Source organism: Lutjanus erythropterus, chromosome 1 (assembly GCF_056507025.1).
Source record: "Lutjanus erythropterus isolate fLutEry1 chromosome 1, fLutEry1.hap2, whole genome shotgun sequence".
Taxonomy (NCBI): domain Eukaryota; kingdom Metazoa; phylum Chordata; class Actinopteri; order Lutjaniformes; family Lutjanidae; genus Lutjanus; species Lutjanus erythropterus.
In genome coordinates, this window is record NC_139317.1 from 35018669 (window position 1) to 35034448 (window position 15780).

Here is a 15780-nt window from a genome sequence, read left to right on the forward strand (position 1 = left end):
GTGAGTGGCACCAAATGTTTCTGGGTGTAGTAATTGCTGGCAGATTTGTAGATGTGTGTTTTAATTAGCCTCGACAGGCTGCTGATGGCATTACACAAGTTGTTCCCGTCAAACAGGCCCCAGAGATGGAAAACCAACAGAGATCAACCATGTGGACACGGTACAGTGACTGAGAATAAGCCCCAAGTTAACGCTAACAACCAACACATATAGATGAATGACCACACATCCGACCAGCTGCCCAAAAGTGTTGTTAATGGTGTGACTATTAAATGTTCTGCGTCAAACTATACACAGCTCTTAAGAGTAAAAATAACAGTTGATCTACAGTCGTTTCTTAAGTTAAAAGATAAAATGTTCAACTTTTTTTTTTTACATTTTACCTTTCTTCATTAGAGGTCCACATGTTTTTGAAATTCAAGATCATAATGGACCTCTGTTATCTGCTTGCCTTGCACACACACACATTGAACATTAGAGTTATCACTCCATATAATCCACAAGCACTTTTAGGCCTTGTATCCTCCCACCGACTCCCCTTGCACCTCATCTACCCCGTGCTAACACAAACCTCCTCTTATGTGGCTTCCCCTTTCCCCCAGCACAGGATCCACATCACTGAGACTGCAGCCGCCATGGAGGGCCTTTTTCCACTTCTCCAGCCACATTCGGCCAAGATTTATTCGACTCTTCAACCAAAATGTAATTTTCACCATGTTGGTTTTTGAGAATGAGAGGAGTGGGGAAGGGTTTTTTGGTGCTTTGAGAGTCATGTCTACTCAGCTGGGATGGTGGGACAGCTTGCTCCAACACCAATACCCCAAACCCACAGAGACAGCTAAGTGATTTATTGGCCTCTTTTTATTGAGAGGGCGCAAGAGAGAATGAGAGAGAAACATAAGTAAGAATAACAGTGTAATTGAGTCCGTCTGCAATGTTGCTCAGCACAAAGGTAACACAGGTGGAGGTGTTTAAATGGCTTTAGGTTTTATGGTAAATTACAGTAAAGAACTTTTGTTGTCTAACAGGATTTCCTGCAGCTTATCAAAACATGTCCTTTAATTTTTTTCATCGAGTTATTTGCTTGGTTGTTACGCCTTCATAAACCTCTTTTAAGCCATTTATGATGGATTAAAAGTCGGCTCATGATGGATTTTTCTGAAACTTGCTGGACTTACAATATTGCCTGGAAAAAAGTAGACTGGGGATAGTTACAACAAGTCTTATTCCTCTGTTTTGAAACATGCTAGAGGGATGATCATACAGCTCATGCTCAGTTAGATTCTCTGCCAACCACTAAGACAGAAGACACATTCATCATTTTTATTTTTTTATTTTTTTATGAGGTTTATCACTGGCATAATAGGGCGGAACAGCAGTGCAGCGGTTAGCACTGTCGCCTCACAGCAAGAAGGTTCTGAGTTCAAATCCCCCAGCTGGCTGGGGTTCTGGGGAAATTGCAACTGGGACAGGGCCTTACTGTGTGGAGTTTGCATGTTCTCCTCATGGGTCACATGGGTTTTCTCTGGGTACTCCAGCTTCCTCCCACATTCCAAAAAGATGGAGGTTAACAGGTTAAATAGTGACGCTGTTGGTGTGAATGTGAGTGTGAATGGTTATCTGTCTCTATGTGTCAGCCGTCAGTCGTAAACTGGTGACTTGTCCAGGGTGTACCCTGCCTCTCGACCAGTGTCAGCTGGAATAGGCTTCAGCCCTCCAACCCGCCGTCACCCCCCATGACCCTTCTAGGAAAAGTGCGTTAAAGACAATGAACGATCAATCTTTGCCATAGAGTCCTGACTTTTTGTATGTAATTAAATATGTAATTGTTTGTACTTAATTAAAACTTGCATAGTGTGAATCAGTGTCTTGCTGACTTCTAAGTGACATGTTAGCATGTATGTAAGTCATGCATGTCATGTAGCTAGCATATGATGTTCTGTCATGGTTGATAGGGTAGGAACAGTTGTAACCAGCCCCAAGCTTAGCAGACATATTAAAACAGAACAGAGAGATTGAATAGCATCTGTAAAATTTATCAACACATTGACTTGTAGTAGGCCTATGTTATACACATAAGCAAACAAAAGTCAACAACTGTTATTGATAAATATTACTAAATAAATAAATAACATTATTGAATTATTATTGTAATTAACACAATGAATATTTTGGGGGATATTATGCTTATTAAGAAAAAAGTTAATTGGTGAAATTTAATGCATTTTTTATATGCTGCAATCATCCCCTGATCATGTTGTAACTGTCTGCATGGTTGGGGTCTGTTGCAACATCTGACTTCTTCCTTTCAAATGAATATTGTGAACACTATGTTATATGTAATTACCTTTACATTGCAAGGATAATTAGCAGACAGATGCAAGTATAATATATAAAGAGAGTGAGAAACAGTGTTGCAATCATCCCCAGTCTCCCCTACTTTTGTCTTATGATGATATAATAATTCAAACAACTCTGGGAAGGATTTTGACATTTACATTAATCCAAGTTTCAAAATGTTACCCAGAGACAAACTTTGTAGCCTAATCTTGGCACAGTCCCACACCAGATAATGGTTTCCATGAACAGGGCCGTGGTGTAAGAGACGATACTCTGAACTCGGCTGTAGAAAAGAACAGTCCTCACCATTGTAGGGTGAGTAAATGTACCTTATAAAACCCAGGAAATTACATGTAATAGAAGTGATGTACCATTCTGTGGTCACACTCAGGAGACACACAGACTTCAAGGAGACAGCTCACAGAGATCACAGCCAGTGAATCATAACATTTCAAAGAAAAGGCAGGACAGACAGATGCTGAGAGAAAGAAAAGACACGGAAAAGACAGAACTGGACCAATGACAGAGATAAAGGCAAATTAGATAGAGAGACAGGAGAAAGGGAAGGCGAGAGGGCCGAGATAAAAATCACGCACTTAATCCCATTCCCTTTGCCAAGACAGATGTCTATAGTGAATAAATAATGAAGAGTAACAGTTTCACAACATCATGTTATTGCCAGTTCTAAACCGGGGCTCTGACTGCTCCTGCCTGTGCTCTGGAGATGACTCAGGCCGCCCTCTACCCCAGGGGAACCTTCCAGACCCGTCACTTCACGTCTACATGAAAATCAAGCCCAAAGGATAGGCCTGGCAAACACATGGGGATGTGTGACTCTTGGTGGCTGAGTTACGTGTGTCACACTACTCTGAGAAGTTGTGTCCCTCCCTCATGACTGACCAGGCTAAATATACACACACCTCAGCAAGCACCTCTTACACACTGTTTCCTCTTTTGGCAAGCATCAATGTTATGTTACTGGGCTTGAAGTAACAGTGAGTGAGGGCTCTGTAGCTGAGCTTAGCATAGCTCAGCTGAAATGACCATGTGAGTATGAGTGTCCTGGCCATTCAAAGTGAGGTTTGATATGTGAAAGAATTATTTGCTTCTCTTCATTTAAAGACTTTAGTCATTATTAACATATATATATATATAGTATATAACATGTATGTTATAATACATTTAATGACAGCTAGTTGCATTTACAGTACACTTTTGCTTTTTTAGTCTTTTTCATTCTTGTGTTTGCACCGTAATTTAACAGTTTTAGCAAACTACACTCAACAAAAATATAAAAGCAACACTTTTGTTTTTGCTCCCATTTCTCTCCAAGACTTCTTCTTTTGTGCACACAAAAGGTTTGTTTCTCTAGGCCACTCTAAAATGCGCAATGTGCAATTTTATCTTGAAAAACACATATCTATATGACATTTTAGAGTGGCATATTATTGTGACCAGTCCAAGGTACACTTGTTCAGTCAGCATCTCTATACCACACATGTCAGGTTAATGGATTTTCTTGGCAAAGGAGAAATGCTCACTTACACAAATGTTTAACTAATTTGTGAGCAAAATTTGGGAGAAATAAATATTTGCCAGCATGGAATAAGTCTTTTTTTAACATTAGCTCATGAAAAATGGGAGGAAGAAATGCTGTGTTTACAGAATCAGTTCAATTCTGTGTAACAATATAATATTCCAGACTAATATTATGTTATGTAGTTGGATTGAAGTTTTAAAGTAGGTTTAGTTTAACAAGCTAAAAATTTTTTGAGTGCAGTTAAGATTTAGTTTAATTACTTTTTATTGTGAAGTAGCAAGTAATGGCAATGAGTCAAAACAGTTTTAAAGTAGATTGAAAACTGCATTAAGAACATGTAATACTCGAGTTTTTGATGCCGCAGTACTCTGTGTACACTTGTCTATATTTTGCCATTTATGTATTGACATAAATGTAAACAAATTAATGATAGAGACAATCAGTGTTGTGCATGAACACACTAAAAGAGTGGCGTTCACTGACCTCTCATGATTTTGGTAAATGGTGAACTGAACGAAACAGTCCACAACTAATATGAACGTTGTTCAATCCTGAGAGAGGTAACGACGCTCAGGTCATCAGGCGATTTAAAAAAGTGTAATGCAGACTCACAGCAGAGAGAGAGCATGCCAATAAATATGGACAGAAATGTGAATTATGCTGGCCATGCTAATTAACGCAACAACAAAAAAAAAAAGAATATTGCTCACAATTTAGTATGACTTCATTATACAGACTCCAACATCCCTAGTAGGAGGGGGTGCTATTTTAAATTACATTTTTAAAACCGAAGAAATAAACATTAAGTAGTTATTTTTCTGGGGACTGTGACCTGAACTTAGAGCTAGCTCTTGTGAGGTGTTAATTTGCATGACACTGGGAACAACTGAATTTATGACAAACCAAGCTGTTGCCAATATTGCTATAAGTATTACTGTACAATTATGTTGTCATAACAAATAAAGGTGCTGCAGATGTAAAAGAACTTCTCATATTTTGCCATGCATGAAAGAGCGTCCAAGGCCTAATCCAGAGAGGAATGAAGTTGAAAAGCTTTGGCCTAACATCCCAGTTCTGCTGTCAACACCACTTCACCAAACTTCAGTAGGGTTATTGTAAGAGAGGGAGCATTTAAGTGACTGTAAGTGCACTGTACATCCCCTTAAAGTTAGCGGAATGAGTCAGAAACTTGCTCCTGTGCAGTGTAAGAAGGAGCAAAGGGACTTGAAAGCTTAAAATGCACACACAAACACAATTACATTCAAATACACAACCGCACAAACATACATATGCACTCCTACAGACTGCTCTCCGTCTTCTTATTTGTGCAAACTTAATCAAATGATTTTCTGAATAGCAATAAAGCAGTCTTTATTTTGCTTGGCTGGGCGTCCATCCCGCACCCCCCCCACACACACCTCCCCACTCCCATCCCCTCCAACCGCACCACAGCAGGATCAGTTTTCCCCCCAGAATCCCACTGAAGCGCTGCCATGTCGGCTGGAGACAATCAGCTGAAATGCTCCTTAGATATTCCTGCTCCTTTTCAAAAGCCCCAAATTCAATTTATGGACACATTTATTACCATGTCTGTCAGTGACTAAAAGGGAGTTTCATAATCAGGAGCACACATCTGATCTGGTCACAGCAGGCTGCCTCGCTTGGCCAATATGCGCTCTATTACACGGTCAGAGCCAGCCGATCCACAGAGGAAAAGGAAAACATGAGCAAACAAAAGACTAGGTAGTTAGACATGGGATGGGGGCCCTTAGATGTAGCATTTAAAAAAAGCTGATCTGATTTAGGAGCGGGGCCGTAGGGAGAAAATCCTTTAACTTAGAACCAGAGCAGGGGCCTTGACCATGTGATGAGGGATCACATAGCACCCTCCCAAAACTACACAGTATTCCCACAGCACACTTCCCCTTTCTGATGTTATTGAAAACATAAATGGGATGTTTTTGTTGTCTAATGATGTTTCTGTCAGTCTCTAAGTAGCAGAGGGCTTGAAAACCTAAAGAGCTGCTTTGAAAGATTGAACAAGTTTTCATCATGTTGCGGTCTTGTCTCTTACACCCATAGTTTCCATTGTTTGTCATATTTTTTCAAAGTTGCCAAAAACTACATGAAATCCACTTTTAAACTCCAATAAAGTAGACAGAGAGTGGCTTGTTAGGGCCAGCTATAACAACATTGAGGCCTGAACGATTTACTATCCCTGCTCTGCTTGTGAAACATAGATTCTAATGAGTGCTCTGCAGGCTGAGCGTCACTCAACTCTGGAACACGGGGGCATGGACTGGACCAAGACCCAGTGATTGAGGGCTTTGGTCTGCTGTGGTGTGTGTGTATGAGACACACACACCGCAGACCGCAGACTCCAATCAGTGGTTCTTGGTCCAGTGGTTGGACAGAGTGTCAGTGATGTCTGAGAGCCACTGTTCACACACGCTTGTGTCCAGGCTCGGCTGAATACCCCTAGAGAGATGCACACCTCAGGCCCGAGCCATAAATCAATACTTGCTCACAAAGGTTCACCTAAACTCTTGCCTGTGCCCACTGCAGTAAAAACAAGAAAAAAGTGGGCTAAGCTCCCCCTAGAGGCCGAAACTGGAGGGTGATTCAGTTAAGGAAACGAAGCGTGTCCTTCATTAGCTGAAAGATCACATTTTACCACAGGAGCAACACATTTACTGGTGCGGAGGGCTCTGTGAAATCTCAACGAAAAAGATTCTCTGTTTGCCTTCCAGGGTAATTAGGGAGGCTATCACCTGACACTCACACAGGTAATGTCCTGGACCGGAGCCAGAACCAAATTTCATCATGGTCAGCCCGACTGCAGCACCCTTGGAAAATATGTGCAGAAACTGAAAACCGCATTTCCAAAATTGCCTGCTTGTCCCCTGTGTTGGTTTTGGATGAGGTCTCTGGACTGGAGCTTAGGGGTTCCTGGAGCCGGTGCCAGCATCCTTAAAAACTAGTAACTGATATCTCCTTTTTTCCCCCCACACGGCCTGAAATGCTCTGTTATTAAAATGGGAGCAAATCCCACTGGAATGTTTTACACGTTTACTAGGTGTATGTCAAGGTGAGAGACAACACTAGTGAATTATGGGTTGGATTTGGACCTAGGGAATTGGGGCTAGCGTTAGGCTGAAAGAAAAGGAGACTGGGGAGGTATTACTGAGGGTGACAGTTCTGACTGCCAGGATATAAATCTACCCCCCACCCCCCTCCCATCCCCAGCATGTTGCACAGAAACCACAGTGCCCCCTACAGTTAAAACCCACACATGTCAAACTTTATTGGCCTTAATAGTAAATGCCAGAATGATAAATAAAACAGTATCAAGAGTCCTGCTGTGGGGAGTTTAGTATGAAAGATCAATGAGTGGCTGTCTACAGGGAGTAGGCTAAAAGCATCCGTGCCATCTGCGGAAGCAGTGGGTTGACATGGCACACTAATCTCTTCTGGTTTGTGTGTTTGGGGTCCAGGACGTCCAACAGGCTCAGTGACAGCTGCGCGTAGAAGCAAATCTGAACCATGCTTGCGAACAGAGCAACTGCAAACTGATGACAAACGCTTTGTTTGGGGAAAAGATTTTTTTCTTCTCTTGCCTGTTTTAGTGGGATCACAAGTCTGGATGTACTAATGGGAGAAAAAGAGCACCAATTAGGGATGTAGACCACGCTGGCCTCAGTTATTTCCAAACCACTTAAAATGTGTAATAAATGATCAAATGAGACAACTCCTTTTTAAGCTCACAGTCGGATTTTGTTTTCCTCAAAAGTGCATTGGCTCTAATAACAGAGCGGCCCTTTGATTTAGTGCTCAGTAACAGGCAAGTGGGCTGCAGACACAAAACTTTCTGCTGCTTGTGGTTAATCAGAGAGTTGGAGGCACGTGGGTGGATGCCCCTCCTTTGCTTGAGGCTGTTGGTCGGTGTGAGGTTCAAGACTGATGGCCTTGATCCCTGAAACTGCTATGGTTTGTGTCCCAAACGGGGACATTTTATTTGACTGGGACTAAAATTTGATTTGACTGTGAGACATGACAAGTAGAGATCACTGAACTGCTATGTAGAAGTCACTCATCCATTGCTGCACTGAGGCTGTATGCTTATGGCAAATTCCCAGAATCCACTGCAGCTACTGAGGCCACCTCCTGCAGAAAAGTCCAGAGGAGAAGGGATAAGATAACATGTGTCCTATGTCAAGGCTTGAGCCAAATCTCTGTGTATTAGGATCAAAAACAGGGTCTACTTCTTTCCCTATGTCTTTACATAATGTGGTACTTTAATCACAGCCAAACATGATGGAAAGTGAGCCACTATGACTATCCAGTGACTAAAAAAAATCCTTCCTGTGTCAACACTGTGTTGGGCTCTGATAACAGCTCATCCAGCAGGACCTTCTCCCACCACTCCCATTCCCTCAAGAAATCACCATCAATTCCACGCTTGACTTTCAAATGCTATGACCAAGTTCTACAAACGCTACAGCAACATAGGGACACGTGCAGGATGGTCTCGAAAGTAGAAAGGATGGGGAGGTGAAATAGGATAAAAAGGTAAAAGTGGAAAGACTGAAGAAAGTACATTAGAATAGAGAAGAAAACCATAGGAGAAAACCTAAGCTCTTATCCTATTTATTTCCCTAGAATGTTGCCTTTACGCAACGGTTCTGTGGTGAAGTCCACCAAGGGCCTCTGCATGGTTCTTGAACCGGTCTTTGCATGCTCACATGCTCACCCGCAGGCCTCCGCATTTATGTAATTGTGGCTGATGTGCAGACTCGGCGCGTGCCTCTTGAAATTTGAAGCATTGGGGTCGGTGGTTGCGCCAATAGCATGCAGCTCTGTTTCAATGATTGGCCTCTGCTTTTTATGACCAACAGTTATAATCAGCTGGTGGTCACACAGAACAGTGCTCTTTTGTCCAAGAGAAAAGAAGTCCTGATTTGTTTTGTTTCTTTTCAATGGCACCAAACTATCAGTATTGTATAAAAGAATTCATTGTTATGTTCAGTTTTGCGTTGAATTTAGTTAGCTTCCTGGTCTGTGTGCTGTAAATTTGTCAGCAGCACAAACCCAAACTCAAAGTTTGCTAATGGGAGAGACACTCGGCTGTCCTTATTCCCAACTCCTCAAATACTGACTCTAATCCCAGCTCTCGGTGACTCATACAGGTGCACAAGGTACTTGTTGACTGCGTGAGACGGACTGAGTGAGAAAGTCTGTGCATGAAGGAGGCAGACTGGATGGATGTGTCAAACTAACACAGGACTTTAACCCAGGAGACCAGAGTTCCCGACTTGCATCATGTGACTTTTGTCTTGCAACTTGCTTCACTGACGTTACATGACGTATGTAATGTAACGCACATATTGAAACCCAAAACATCTTTTCCTAAACTTATCCTCAGTGTTTTGGAGCTCCAATCTACACAAAATATGATTTCACAACATTAATCACATCTTAAATAGGCTTTCTGGCAGCATTTTGATGACCACATGCAGACAGAATTAGGCACTACAGTGATTAGCTGCAGGGATGTGTGACTGGGTGGCTATCTGTGCCAACAACATAACTGCTGTGACTGTCAGAAAATAATGTTTCATTTCTTTGCTTCAACACTTTCATCCTCCTAGCATACTCTCTCCTTATTCATTCTCTCCCTTGATCATCTACAGCTGCATGCTCTCTCTCACACAAACCAAAGAAAGCTTCTTGGTGTCGCTATTTTGCAGCAGACCCAGACGTTGAAGCTTGGTGCACAAAATAAACAAAGCAAGGACACAACTGTAGAGTATCATCATGAACTCTGCCTGGATTGCACCCGATTTCAGATATAATTCATGCTGTGGAGACTGAGTCTGATTGCCAGCTCCTGCACCGTGACGTCAGGTTTCTCCAAAAGCTGCCTCAGTTCCAACTTTTCAACAACTCACTGCTGCGTTTTATTTCGCCATTCCCTGCGGCCCCCACCACTGCAGCCTAATCGCACTACCCCCTTTCAGAACGAATGAGATGAGTGACATTTTAGGGTATGATTCTGTCTGAATATGGCCACACAGCCACTTAAAGGTACCTTGTGCATCAGTATGAGATGGCAAAGCGTGTAACAAAAGCGTTGGTAGGCGACAAGCTGGGATGTGGACGTGTTTGAATTGCAAAAATATTTGTAGACATCATGACAGTGTGCACATAATCACAGAAGATAACAAGTGTCCAACCAGGAAAAAGGAATGGGCGAATTATGCTTTGAGGTCCCATTGATATTCCTTATATTCTTAAGACCCACGCTCTTAACTCCAACCTCTGCACACTGCACCCCCACCCCTCAGTCCTCATGGCATCCATCCTGAGGACAAGCACATGGTTCTACTTTCTCGTGTCTAGATTAGCCAATTCATGTATGTGTTTCCAAACAGAGGACGTCACCACCGCAGATCACTTTACAGGGATCACAGGGACATCTGTTAGGAAAATGGAATAACAAAACTGGACCAGGTTTTTACATGTTCACTGGAATTCAATTAAAATCTGATTAGCGGAAGTATTAGGGGGGCAGCTTGGTCCACCACTACATGTTTGGTTGCTACTATCCCTGGGCCTGGTCAGGTTTCTGTGGGGATTACCCCAGACAGGATGACCTCTGACCTTAGACAGGTGTCTGTGGGAGGGATGGGACTACGTACATGTCACTATACCAAGTGGGATTCACAGGCTCAGTAGCAGACAGGGGTATCCCCATACCATTGCAGAGGACATTCCGACTCTGTAATCATCCATGCGAGCATTCACATTCTCCACATGCTCAAGAATAATGGATTGCATGGACTGGGATCACATGATTAGAAATAATCACTTATTCAAGTGTCATATAAACTATAATCAAACCTATGACAGTTTGCAAATGCTAAAGCATTTTAAAACGTCTCAAATTCTAAACTGTATCTTTCAGTAAATTCAGACACTGGACATGACTCTGGACATCTCATCGTCATAAAGATTCCAGGACATTAAATATCAAAATAGGTTGGTTCTGAGCACAGCAAAATATTGAAAATATGAGGAACTACTAGCAGAGGGCAGGACTTCTGCAGAGGCAGCCACTGCCACACACTTCTAGTAATGCATAAGTGATTATTGAAAGGGATTGTATTTTTATTTATTTATAGTCCAGTCATTATTTTTTAGGAAAATGGTGAATATTATGCTTTTAATTCCATACTTTCAAAATTACGTTATGCTTAAGACTGGTATGACCTAATCCTTTTAAAAAGAAATGTAATGTATCAACCCTTAACATGTTGGAATCATCATGCTTGCAAACTTGTGCATACTAACTGTAACCATTTACATAATGCGCAAAGTAGAGTCCAAGAGAGTTTACACATGTGGTAAAGCTCAAGATCAAACTGCAATTCTTGTGGTGAACACAAAACAGTATGTATGGATAGCAGTTTGGGGTCAAAATGAAAAGCAAAAAAGTGCTTTGATTAAAATATTCTCCATCACAAGAATGAAAAGAACCCAGCCTTACTTATTTATGACGGAAAATCCAGTATATTTCCAGACTCAGTGATGGTGTAGAAACAGAAGCATTTAAATAATAAAAGAAAAAACAAGAAAACAAAAATCCCCAGCTGCTTCCATTCTACACTGTTTACCATGGTTTTCCACACCAGACTAAATAGGCCTGTGTTTGTCTTCACCATGCACTACACAGCCGCTCCAACCCCAAGACCTCTACTTAGGCTGCATGTGGAATAAACAGCTTTCCTCTGAGGGCCTGAGAGTGGAACCGGTGCTGGATGTGTGAGGTGATGGGAGAGGTGAGTGGAAGACTTATTGGATGAGCCGTTATCACAATCCAACACAGCACAGATGCTGGAACACTTCTTGTTTTTATTTATTTATATATATATATTATGTTTTCTGTTGCGACATTATTGGATAATCAGAGTGGTCTACTTTCCATGCCTGGCTGAGCTCACGTTACAAAATTATGTAAAGACATAGGGAAAGAAGTAGACACCATTTTTTGATCCTAATACACAGAGATTTGGTTCAAGCCTTGAGGTAGGACATACGTGGAAGCGTTTCCAAACAGCATCAGCACCAGCAGCTCTTAGCTGAGGCCATTTGCTGCGGAGCGTGGCATCTCAGAGTGCCGCGTCGGGGGAGGGAGCTGCAGAAATGTAGGAAAAACAAAGTCAATCTGTACTTTCCAGCAGTTTGGAAATGCTTCTGAAGGACGGTAGATACGCCGTGGCAAATACACTCGAGTGAAATTCCCTCATTTAGGGATCATGACCTGTTCTCACAAGTGCATTATCTCTGGAAGAAAGCCTCTGTGCTGCAGAATCAATTAAAAACAACGAGACAGAATGGAAGGATTAAAAAAAAACAACTGCAAGTGCACAGCTGATAAGAGTGTTTGAAATCCTCGTTTATCAGATAAAATGATTATCCTAGAAAGTAGTTGATGTGGCCATTAAAAACAATGGAGCCAGATTATGGGTGTCTTTTAAAGTTTACAGTTAAATGCCAAACCTCATTGATTGCCCCAGCTGAAGCCCACATATTCCCTATGCTAAATGAAAACTGACTGAGATGTGCATTTATGCTCGATGGAGTTAAGTTTTTGTTGTCTAAACTTAACATTTGTGTGTGTGTCATTATTTTTTTTGGTCCTTTTGTTGAATGCATTGCTGGCTCAAAGCCGTGCAGCATCAAGGACAATTGTCGACCAGATTATTTGAATGAGTGAAAAAAAGCTGAGAAGCAATCATCCATAGCCCTCTTCAAGGAAGTGAAATATCCATATAATAAGAAGCAGATTATGTTTTAGTCTTTATCAACACAAACAGACACAGTCAGGCTCAGCAGAAAATCTATTTTCTCTGTACAGTACACAGTTTGATATCCCAGCCATCATGTCCTTTTGAATCCATTAATCACTTACTGACAAGGCGGCGAGTGTAACTCCACTCTGAAAGAGGCATCACAGATAAAGTCTCATCAGTCAGACTTCTGCTGTGTGACAGCAGATCACAGCTGAAAAGCATCACACTTACAAAGTCTTGACGCTTGAGCAGGTTCTGTAATGTGTTGTGGAGATCAACATGTCACATTATGCTTTCATTTTGGCAAAGAATATATCATCAGTGTTCAGAGCGAGAGAATAAAGTCACGATGGATCATTCTCCTCAGTCATGCAGCTTCACAGTGACCCTTCAGCTTCTATTAGACGAAAACAGGCTGACTAATGGCAGAGAGTTTTCCAACTGTGATCTGCCAACAGGAGTTTGGCTGGTCGAGTAAACTTGACTGCAGATCTTGCAATTTCAGTCCAACCTGATGGAGCTCGGAACAAAGACATATTATAGATTATAGATAAAATGATTGCATCATTCCAACCAGAATCACATTAAACTAAGTCTGATGAAACAAACCCCCAAATATGACAGAGATGTATTATTTTTTATTCTGAAACTGATTTTATTCATTCATTCATTTTTTTATTATCATATGATACGTGTCTTCAACGGGGATCTGTGACGCCTACGGGGGTCCTCAGAGTTACTGCAGGCTGGCCACTAAATTACTGTTTTGACAACTTTTTGTTTTTAATTTCAGAAATTCCAACATATTATTATTAAAGATAAATCAGCCTACAAAAACCCAAACATTTAAAGCTACCACAAGGAACTTTCATATTTAATTGATTTAGGAGGCGGCTGTGGAAAAAAGTAGTAGCGTTTCTGTCGTAACAACCACAAAATCTAATGTCAAAAAGGGTAGGAAAACATAAACACAGGCTTGTTTCATCTGACTTCAAGAAGAATCCAACACGGTGGCAAACATTAAGAACAAATTTATTTCTCCACTCTTCTTGCTGATGGTCTTGTTAACTTATGTAGGTCATAAAGAGGGATCTGTAATAAATTGAGACCGTTTAATTATCAGTTAAAAACTCCCTGTAGTACTTTTAATTTACACAACATTGACAAAAGGCTATCCATGAATCTTTGTGTAAGCTAGCTAACCTACTAAGTCACTGTACTGCACCTATCCATAACAAAAAACTAGTTAGCTACATATTATTTAAAGGTGTTGGCCAATTAGCTGCATTATTATCAAGTGGACAGACATTATTAGTCATAATGTAACTTCACAAGCAAGAAATGCTGACACACCCTTTACCTCAAAAACTACTGACTACGGTGTAGAAGGTGAGGCCAAAGTACCTCACACTGGCCATGCTACAACCGCTGCTGAATTGCCAGCTATGGGTAAGGAGAGAAGGCCCAAAAATATCAATGTCTGTAGTAGGGGGTCCCTGGAACACTCTTTGGCCTGTTCCCACAGCAGTGTTAATGCTAATACACCACTGCAACAAAAAAAACACAAAAAAAAAAAAACACAGAAGAACTGAAAAAAAATCACATCTCCTTTCTCCTCAGTGAAGGCTGACCAAGCCTGTCACTCTTCATTCTGCTGGAACATCTTTCCTCTCCGGGACAGATATGTGACTTTCTTTCTTCTGACTTTAGGCTATGCAGAGCTTGTACAGCTGTGGACAGGGTCAGCAGTAAATCATATTTTAGTCACTTAATGAAAAAAAAAAGGTCTACCCAAAAAAACTTTAGAATTTAATTTTAGAATTTGGAGTTTAGAGTTAAAAATTAGAATTGGAATTAATTATGGTTTGCAAATAGAAACTGGTTCATATGTCTAAATCTACAAATTCATATACATAAATACATAGCCTCTTTCAAGGAGTGGCAGATACTTAAATACCACAGCTGAGAACATTACAAAGGAACATAATGTAATAATAACAATAAATACGCTGTATTTCGCTGCTTCACCCTGCCATCAGACAGCCCTTTCCATTGGGATAGTTCCAAAGGGATAGTTCAGATTATTTGAATTGGGTGTGTACGTGGTACTTTTTGATAGTCCGTGTATTAGATGCCAGTCCACACACCTCTAGTTTGGAGAAGCAGAGAGGAGTAACAGCATGGAAGTTAAGCAATGTCAGAGTTCAAAATTAAAGATTTTTTTCCACTTGCCTGGCCGGGCAAGGTGGATATCTTTCAAGTCAAATTTTACTTGCCCTTGTAAAAACTGGTTAATTTATTAGCAATCATCAAATAACAACAAAGACCATCATGTCATGTTTAATTTAGAGCTGCAATATCTACAACATATCAGAAAGTACTGAAAAACATCTATCACAGATGTCTTTAAATGTCTTGTTTTGTCAGACTGTAACCAAAGATATTCAGTTTAATAAGATATAAAACAGAAAAAGTAGGAAATCTCTGAAAATGGCATTTTCTGCCATTTTTACATGAAAAATTACTGCTAATGATTAATCGATATTCAAATAGCTTGCTCCATCAGGAAATCTTATTGTTGAGTTATTAATGTACTGCCAAGGACATGGTCAGTCGCAAAACATTTTAACCACTTAAAAAATGTTGTCCCACAGGTATTGAGAATTAGAATTCAGAATTAGAATTTGAATGAGAATTTCAAATTACAATTTAGAATTGGAATTTCAGTTTTAGTTTGCCCAGGTTTTTGAGATATCCAAATCCAAATACAATGTAGGTGAATATAATTCTCTTAGTGGTGCATTAAACATGGAAAAAAAAAACTTTCTTGGACAGAAGACAGATATACTGCACAGTAGACTGTTAGTCATAAAAATTTATTTCTGTTTTTTAAAATGTCTCACAGTTGGTGCGGATTCTCTACACTTATGATCCCGTTACCTAAAAGAACCTCAACATCAGCTTTATCTGTATTGTAGTTTACCCTGAGGAAAGGATGCCAACTGACTCTTCAACACTCATTTGCAAGTTATGTTCTTTAAAAGTTGT